Consider the following 8,769-nt stretch of genomic DNA (forward strand, 5'->3'; position numbering starts at 1 on the left):
ATTTGCCTCCCAGGAAATGGTAGGCACATCCAGGCAGAAAATGTCACCTGTGTCTGTCCCTGAGGGCTCAGGGCTGTCACCTCAGGGCCCCTGGGGCAGCCAGGTCTCCCCTGTCTGAGTTTCAGACCCAGGGGAACACTTCCTCTTCCACACCCGCACTCAGGGGTTGGGATCCCTTCAGATCAGTTGCTTCCCTTTAAAGACAAATCGCGGTCCCAAGGGTTCTGTTTTTCTGTCTGAATAGTATTTTAATTATATAATAGTATGTTTCTTGCATAAAATTCAGGAAATACAAACAAGCCAAACAGGGGTGGATATAGCTCAGTGGCAGAGCACATGCTTAGCATGCATGAGGTCCTGGGATCAGTCCTGAGTACCTCCAATTAAAAAAAAAAAAAAAAGACAAAGAAAATAAAAACACTACCTCAAGCCAAACAAAACATCTAGTCTCACCTGAAAGCCCCGTGAGTGATGTGCTGTATGTTCTTCCGGCCCTTTTCTCATCAGAGACTGTGGTCTAAGCCCCAATTTTCTAGCGGCCAATGTGAGACTAATTTAACCCTTTCAGTAGCCCTGTTACTACTATTCTAGCATCATCACAGAAAATTGAGGCACAGAGAGGTTAAGTAACTTGCTCCCAGTTCCCCAGCCAGGAAGTGGCAGGGCAGGGGGTGTGTGGCTCTAAGCTCACTTCTGTCTCTTGGAGCTGACATTTCTGCCAAGTCTATGGGGCACTCATTGCGCTATGCGGCCACTCCCTTAGTAGGTCACCTAGCCTGGCTTCAACATCACTTCGGCCTGGCTTTCGCTCTCTAGTTCTACCGCCAGGGACCCTGGAAGCTGCCCCTCCCATCTGCTCCAGGGGCTGAGGACGAGCCCACCTAGGGCTACCCTTCTTGGCTGGGGAGGGGGCTTCCCCTTCTCTTCCTTGGCCCCTTCTCCACCCAGGCAGCATCCAGCTCCCTGGGCTCAGGCTGGGCTCCCCCTGAAACCTCCTCCAGCCCTTCCACCTCCACTGGCCTCCCCAAGGGCAGGGTCAGCTGGGAACCCGGGTCCAGCCCTTCCTCTCCGCTCCCCACCTGGGCCCATCAGTAATTGATGTTCTCAGAGTGGCCGGAGGCAAGGCAAGATCCGGAATCATCAAAGGAAGATTAAATTACGTTCCAAGGCTGCCAAGGGGTTGTTTTAGGAAGGTTTTTGACTGTGAAGCTTGCCGAGAGCTGGGCCTCCGCCCTGAGCCCCCCAGTTGTGGGCATTCACCCTCTGTGAGATTTTCCTGTTCCTAATTGGGCCTGGGTTATTGTCCTAGTGGAATGTTGTTTAAAGGAGCCGGGTGACTTCCCGCTGAGGCTGCTGGAGGTGAGCCAGAGAACAGCGCAGTCAGGGGCCGTGCCCCAGCCCCCAGTGGACGGGCCTGGATTCCTGCTATCTGGACTGAGGAGTCCTGTTAGACAGGCCCTTGGGGACTGTGTTGATGCACTTGCTGTATGACTTTGGGCAAATCGCCTCCCTCTGGGCCTCTAGTTTCTCTTCATTAGTGAAGTGGCTTAAAACACACACACACACCAGAAAGCTTTTATTCAAACAAGATATTGGGTTCATAAGATCAACATATAAAGTGGATCCTAAAGAAGGTGGTCTGGCTACAGTGGTGAAGAGGGTGGAGTGAAATTGGCCCCTTCCACACCCCAACACCCCTGCCCCCATCCTTCCCTTGGCATCTTCTGCCCCAGGCTGTCCCTGCCTGTCACTTCCATTACATTAGAGGATCCACCACTTTGTACATGCTGTGATCCTAAATTTAATATGTCAATTTTTTTTAAAGAAATGGTGCATTTGGGAAATCTTACACAATAAATGCATTTTTTACTTTTTTATTTTTATTTTATTTATTTTTTAAATTGACTTTTACAATGTTGTGTCCATTTGTGGTGTACAGCATACTATTTCAGTCATACATATACATACATATATTTCTTTTTATATTCTTTTTCATTGTAAGTTACTACAAGGTATTGAATATAGTTCCCTCAGCTATACAGTATAAACTTGATGTTTATCTATTTTATATTTAGTAGTTAGTATCTGCAAATCTCGAACTCCCAATTTATCCTTTCCAAACCCTTTCCCTGCTAGTTACCATAAGTTTGTTTTCTATGTCTGTAAGTCTGTTTCTGTTTTGTATATAAGTTCATTTGTGGCTTTTTGTTTTTAGATTTCACATAAAATGATATCATATGGCATTTTTCTTTCTTTTTCTGGCTTACTTCACTTAGAATGACTATCTTCAGGTCCATCCATATTGCAACAAATGACATTATTTTATTCTTTTTTATGGCTGAGTAGTATTCCATTGTATATATGCCACCTCTTCTTTATCCAGTCATCTGTCAATGGGCATTTAGGTTGTTTCCATTTCTTGGCTATTGTAAACAGTGTTAATATGAACATTGGGGTGCATGTATCTTTTTGAATTAGAGTCCCCTCCAGATACATGCCCAGGAGTGGGACTGCTACATCATATCATAAGTTTATTTTTAGTTTTTTAAGGAATCTCAATACTGTTTTCCATAATAGCTGCACCAAACTACATTCCCACCAGCAGTTTAGGAGGGTTCCCTCTTCTTCACACCCTCTCCAACATTTCTCATTTATGGACTTTTGGACCATTCTGACTGATGTGAGATGATATGTCATTGTGGTTTTGATTTGCATTTCTCTGATAATTAGTGATACTGAGCTAAATGCATTTTTAATTTAGGGCATGGGAATCAATTTTCTTTCTTCTTTCCTTCCTTCCTCCCCACTCCTTTCTCTTTCTCTTTCCTCCTTTCATCTTTTACCTAAACTCTTTCAGAGTCTCCTTTAAGCTGAACTGGGTTCAATCAGTTTCCCCGTTCTTTGCTGGGTCCCAACACTGACATGTGTATTGTGCTGGAAGGGCCCGTGGAATCATCTAGTCCAGTGTTCTCGTCTTATATAAGGGAGATGAGGTCTAGTGAGGGAAGGAACACAGATCTGACTCCCTTGCAGCTCCACACAGTACAGTTTCTAAATCTTAAATTCACTGAGGAAGGGGAGAGGCTATACAAGTGAAGCAGGAAAACCTTATTCCGTTGGAGGGGGAGTCTGGGTGTTCTGGCCAATTACAGAGGCCATATGGAACTATCTTTGGGCCACCCACCTTTCTACCCACTCATTTGTTCATCTGTTTAACTGTTCATCTCTTCATTCATCCATCCATCCACCCATCCATCCACCCACCTATCCTTCCTTCCATCCATCCCTCCCTGCCTCCGATGTGTCTCATGCTTTGTGTATATGAGGCCCCATGCTAGGAGCTATGGTGCCTGCTGTACCTTTCAGTCCGCTTGTCAGAGAAGACAGAAGCCCAGAAACAATTACAGCACAAAAGAGACTAACCCCAGTGCCGTAGGAGATATCCACACAGTTTCAGTGGTCTCAGAAGAATAAAAAAATTACCAGGTTTGAGGAATCAGATCAGAGTGGGTTGCCCAGAAAAGGTGGTGTTTACACTGGGCTTTGATGATCACCAGGTGGAATTGGGGAGGGACCTGTAGGCCCAGTGGTGTGAGTTCAAGGCATGTTGGGAAAATGGGAGGTGAGCTGGATGAAACAGCATGGACGGACCTCTCTTCCTACCCAGGCTGGTGGCCTTGGACACATCGCTGTGATAGTCTCAGAGGGGCTGGTGATCCCTGGGCTTCTCTGTCTCCCTGAAGTGGCAGTGGGAGAGCTCCTGAGGCTGTGGTTTGCTGACCGAGTCATGCTTAGTGGTGCCTAAACTCGCCTTGTACAGAGCCTGGGGCCTTTGGCCCTCATCAAGTTTCCATCCAGCGGAGCGAGCCGTTTGAACCCTCCAGGTGTCTCTGCTCCCAGCGCTGGCTGCTGCCTGCCTGCCTGCCTGCTCACCACCCCTTCATGGTTTCAAGGCAGAAGCTGCAGCATGTGTGGGGCGCTGTCTTGCTGCTCAGGCTATAGCCCTGGGTGGAGAGGGCGAGGCGGTCAGCCAATTCCCAAAGGCCAGAGGCTATTCCTCCCTGGTGGCCATGATAGAACCCTAGGCCTTCATCGCTGGCTTAGGGGCCCGAGACCCTGCCCCTGTTCTGCTCCAACAGAATACGTGGCCTGTGTGGGGTGGTTTCAGCCTCGACCTGGGCAAGGGATTGTCCTCTGCCCTCAAACCCTAACCAATGCCCCCACCCCCTCCACGGGCTGATGCTAAAATTTCCTTCAGGGAACAAAGCAGTCCAGGGAAGAGGGGTCCCACAAGCCTGGATATGAATCTTGACTCCACCCTTTACTAGTTGTTTGGCCTTGGGACCCATAATGTCCCCTGCTTAAGCCTCAGTTTCCCCACTTATAAAATGGGGATTAATACCTACCTCATGGGATTGTTGGGATTTAAAAAAAAAGTGTATAATGCCTTGAACACAGTACCAAGCACACAGTACTTAATTTGAGGGTCTGCCCTGAGGGTACAGACCTCAGGGAGGCTAAGCAGTCTCAGAAGAAGAGGGGGAAGAGAAGGTTGCTGGGAGAAGGGAGTACAGAAGTGGTGCCCTTGGGCCCCTGGGTCACAGGCTGGAAGGGTCAAGGTGGGTGGGTGGCCCTCTTGAGGCTGTGCTTGGGCAAGGGGAGTATGTCCAGCCAATCACTGCTGAGCCCAACAAGTTGCTAGGCAGACTGGGCCTCAGCTGTCACCCCAGGTGAGAAAGGGCAGGAACAGAGAACTGAGGGACTGTTCTCCAGCAACGGGAGCCCTGGCTGCTCCGGCACGGCCGGGAATGGCGCCCTGCGCCCCGCAGCTCTGAGGGCACGGCAGGGAGAGTCGCCCCCTGCTGGTGCACATCAGGAACTGTATCTCTCGCCTCCAAGGAATGGCTGAATCTCCCAGCCCTCCTGCTACCCAAATCCAGAGTCCAATACAGCGAATCTATTTAAGTGGACCTGTAAACCCCCGCACACCGGACAGCTGCTGTAAGAACTTGAGGGAGGAGACCTCAGTCTGACTTTTCTTAGCTGCGGGCTGATGCGACAGAAGCCGTTCCCTATGCCCCTGCATGGCTTACTGCTCATCAGATCTCTTAAACCAGGATGGGCCGACTCAGATGCCCAAGGGGCCAGTGATGTGAACGAGTCGGGTGGGTTTGGTGTCGGCAGCAGTGAGTGGCCGGTCGGCGGTGGAGTGCAGAGCGCATGTCCAGTCGCCGCGGCCGCTCAGCACCAGCTGGTGTTGCCATGGGGATATGCAGGCTCGGGGTTGCCAGATTTTCAGATATTTTAAAAATAGCTTGAAATCTGGACTTCTGTGCGAAAATTTCCAATTGTGTAGGCGACCCCTCCTCCCACCTTCTGGAATTCCTTTGTCTTTTCTACTTCTACCCCCATAGGAGGCACAAACTCCATCAAGTGATTCCTTGCAGAAGAAGGTAGGATTTCCTCGGGTTTGTCCTCACACCTCCTCCTTGCTGGCCCTCGGGATTTGGTGAGCAGGGCTTTCTGGAATTTGTTCATTGGGTAAACATTTATCCAGAGCCTGCTTTAGGCTGGGCCTTGCACAGAAAGGTGTTGAAGATGGGTGGAAATGAAGAAGACAGAGGACATCACTTCTGGGCTGGGGGTGGGGGTCACAGACTCCTGGAGGGAGAGTGGAGGCATCCTTGGAGCCCGCATCAGGGCTCAGACACCCTGAGGACACCGTCCCCAGTGCTTCCCCACTGAGGCCTCATATCAGAACCCTGTGGCTCCCTCTCTCTAACCATCCCTGGTGAGGGTGGGTGGACTGGGTACCACACTCCACTGGTTCTTTTTCAGCATCTTTATATTCACTGTCCCCAAGGCCAGCTCCTTCTTGGCTCCTCAGATGTCACCTCTTCATGGAGGCCTTCCTGGACCACGCTAGCTGCAGTAGCATCCTCAGCTCTAGTAACACCTGTGCCACCCAGCTTTGTGTACTGCCCGGAATTATAGACTGCCTTATTATCCGTTTTCCCTGCCCACAGAGTGAGGCCATGAGGGCAGGCTCCGACTCTGACGTATTTGCTGCTGACGGGGCTCACAGAAGGAGCTCACTGAGTCCTGGTTCAGTAGATGAACTCGGTCCACAAGTCCCTGATCTCTTTTCAGGAAGCAGTCTTAGCAGGGGTAGTATCCAAGCCTGGACCCCACTTACTGGGCCTTAGTCTCCTCACCTGCAAAATGGGCACAGTGATAATAGTTCCAGCTGTCTAGGGTTGTGAGGAGGGTGGGTGCCTGTGGTCCTGTGAAATGATGAGCCCAGATTCTGCCACGGGGCATGGTGTCCTGGGTCCTGACGAGGAGCTTGGAGCCCATCTCACAACCTCCCCTCCCCCACCGAGCAGTGCTTTCTTCTGCTTCCCTTTGCTCCTGCCCACGGCCTTTGCGCAGGCCTGCTCTGCAGTTGGTCTCCCTCAGCTTGGCAGAAAAGCTGAGTGGAAAAGAGGGGCTGAGCCTCTGGGAGCAGACAATGCGGGAGAGGAGAAGCCACAGATGCAAGGAGGGGATGTTCAGAGCCTGAGAAATCCCAACTCAACTGCCCTTTCTTGGTCCCTGGGCTTCAAGTCTCCCTCGTGGGGATGCATATTGGCAGATGGAGCTTTACCCATGATGCAGGCAAGGGCCAGGCACTGCTGGGCTCCTGCAGGGAGAGGACTTGGTAGTGGGGGCTGGTTTGATGGTAAAGATGCCGACAAGCACATACATAGCTGCTTGGACAGGGGGAGCCTGGGGCTGGGGGTGAAGGGAGGAGATGCGTCAGGTGACTTACAGTCTAGTGCAGTTGTATGTGCTGAACCCACAAGATGCAGAATCATAGATGGCTGTCCATCGGGGGTAGAGGGGCATTGGTGTCCTGCCCCAGGCTCTGACCTCATCTTAGTTTTATCAGTGCTGAAGATGAAATTCAGAGAGGTAAAGGTGATCAGGTTTGCAGAGAACCCAAAGCTGGGATTGCGGGGGAGGCAGAGCTAGAATCTAAAGCAACTGGAGGGCTGAATGCTGAGCCTGCCACTTTCCACTTCAGATGAGCCATAAGAACTTTTTGAACCTTTGTTTCCCCATCTGCACAATGGGAGCAATGCCGCCTAGACTGCAAGGCTGTGAAGGTCAATGAGATAAGCTACACCAGCCCCCGGCACAGTGCCCGGCACATGGCAGGACCTCGCTAACCACAGTGGCCGCTGTGATTAATGACAGCGTCAGCTCCTCAGGGACAGGGGATTCGTCTTTCTGTGCTGTATCCCCAGTGCCTGGTACGGCGTGGGCACTGAACAAATGTTTGTCAGATGAATGAACAAGATGAAATCTGACAGGGATAAATGTCAGTTCTTGGACTTGGATCCAAAGACCCAGCTGCACATGGATGCAGTGTGGGGGGAGAAGTGGCTTAGCAACAAACAGCACATGTGAGAAAAGTTCAGCGATTTAAGCTGATGGAAATTTTGGCTAACATGAGGTGGCTGCCTTAAGCTGATGGAAATTTTGGCTAACATGAGGTGGCTGCCAAGACCAGCCGGGACAAACTTGGGTGACATCATTAGAGGTCTAATGCTCAGAAGGAGGGAGGCCACAATGGTCAGACCATCCTCAAGAGCCACTTCCCATTCTGCATCCACCCCCCGACCCCCCCGCAGAGAGGTTGGCCAACAAGATGAAGTGGGGAGTGAGGCCCAAAGACCGCAGGTTTTGAGGTGTGGCTGAAGAAACCAGGGCACTGAGCCTGGAGAAGAGAAGGTCACAAGGCCCTCCAGGGGTTTAGATCTTGCCTCCTCCACTTGCTTTGGGCAGGCAGTCAATGGCTTGGAGCATCAGTTTCATCATCAAATCTGTCAGACGTGCAAGACACTGGCTCACGCTCTCTCGGCCACTGGAGAAGCACAGGACTGGGAGCCTGAGCCTGGCGGGACCCAGTGCCCATCTGTCCTCACTCAGCCCCTCATCCGGGTTGTTCCCGCTGGAGGGCGCTGGCTGGGCAGCTCTAAGTGGCTGGAGTCTGTCGCCTTTGAGTGTTGGACCAGGATTACAGGGGCGACACTTCCCACCTCGACCTCCCCCCTTTCCTCCATTTGAGATCGAGCCTACAGTTGGGTTGCTTTCCCCGCAGCCCACTTCCCTCTCATCTGCGTATTTCTAGGTGTACGTGCGTGCGCACAAAAAGCTGAGCCCAGCTTCTTCCTTTCACAAACCGCCAAGTGCCCGCCGCTCCCCGGCCTGGGACTCTCTGTGCGCCCTCTGGTGGCCACTGGGGGCACTGCGCTGGGCTCGGCATCAACCAGAATGGGGTTGGAATCAGACATCTTGGTAAAAATCCTGGCCCTCCATCAATAGATGAATGGTTAAACACATTGTGGTATACACACACACAATGGACTATTACTCAGCCTTAAAAATGAAGGAAGCTCTGGGGGAGGGTAATAGCTCATGGTAGAGCATGTGGGTAGAATGCATAGCATGCAGGAGTCAGTTCAATCCTCAGTACCTCCACTAAAAAAAAAAGGGAAATTCTTATACATGCTACAACACGAATGAGCCTGAAAACATTATACTAAGTGAAATAAGGCAGGCACAAAAGGACAAATATTACATGATTTCTAGAGTAGGAAATTCATAGAAACAGAAAGAAGACCGTTAGAGGCTACCCGGGCAGGGTAGGGGTATACTGAGGAGCTACTGTTTAATGGGTAGAGTTTCTGCTTGAGATGATGAAAAAGTTCTGGAGATGGATAG

The sequence above is a fragment of the Camelus ferus genome, chromosome 10, assembly GCF_009834535.1.
Source record: "Camelus ferus isolate YT-003-E chromosome 10, BCGSAC_Cfer_1.0, whole genome shotgun sequence".
In the NCBI taxonomy this organism is placed as follows: domain Eukaryota; kingdom Metazoa; phylum Chordata; class Mammalia; order Artiodactyla; family Camelidae; genus Camelus; species Camelus ferus.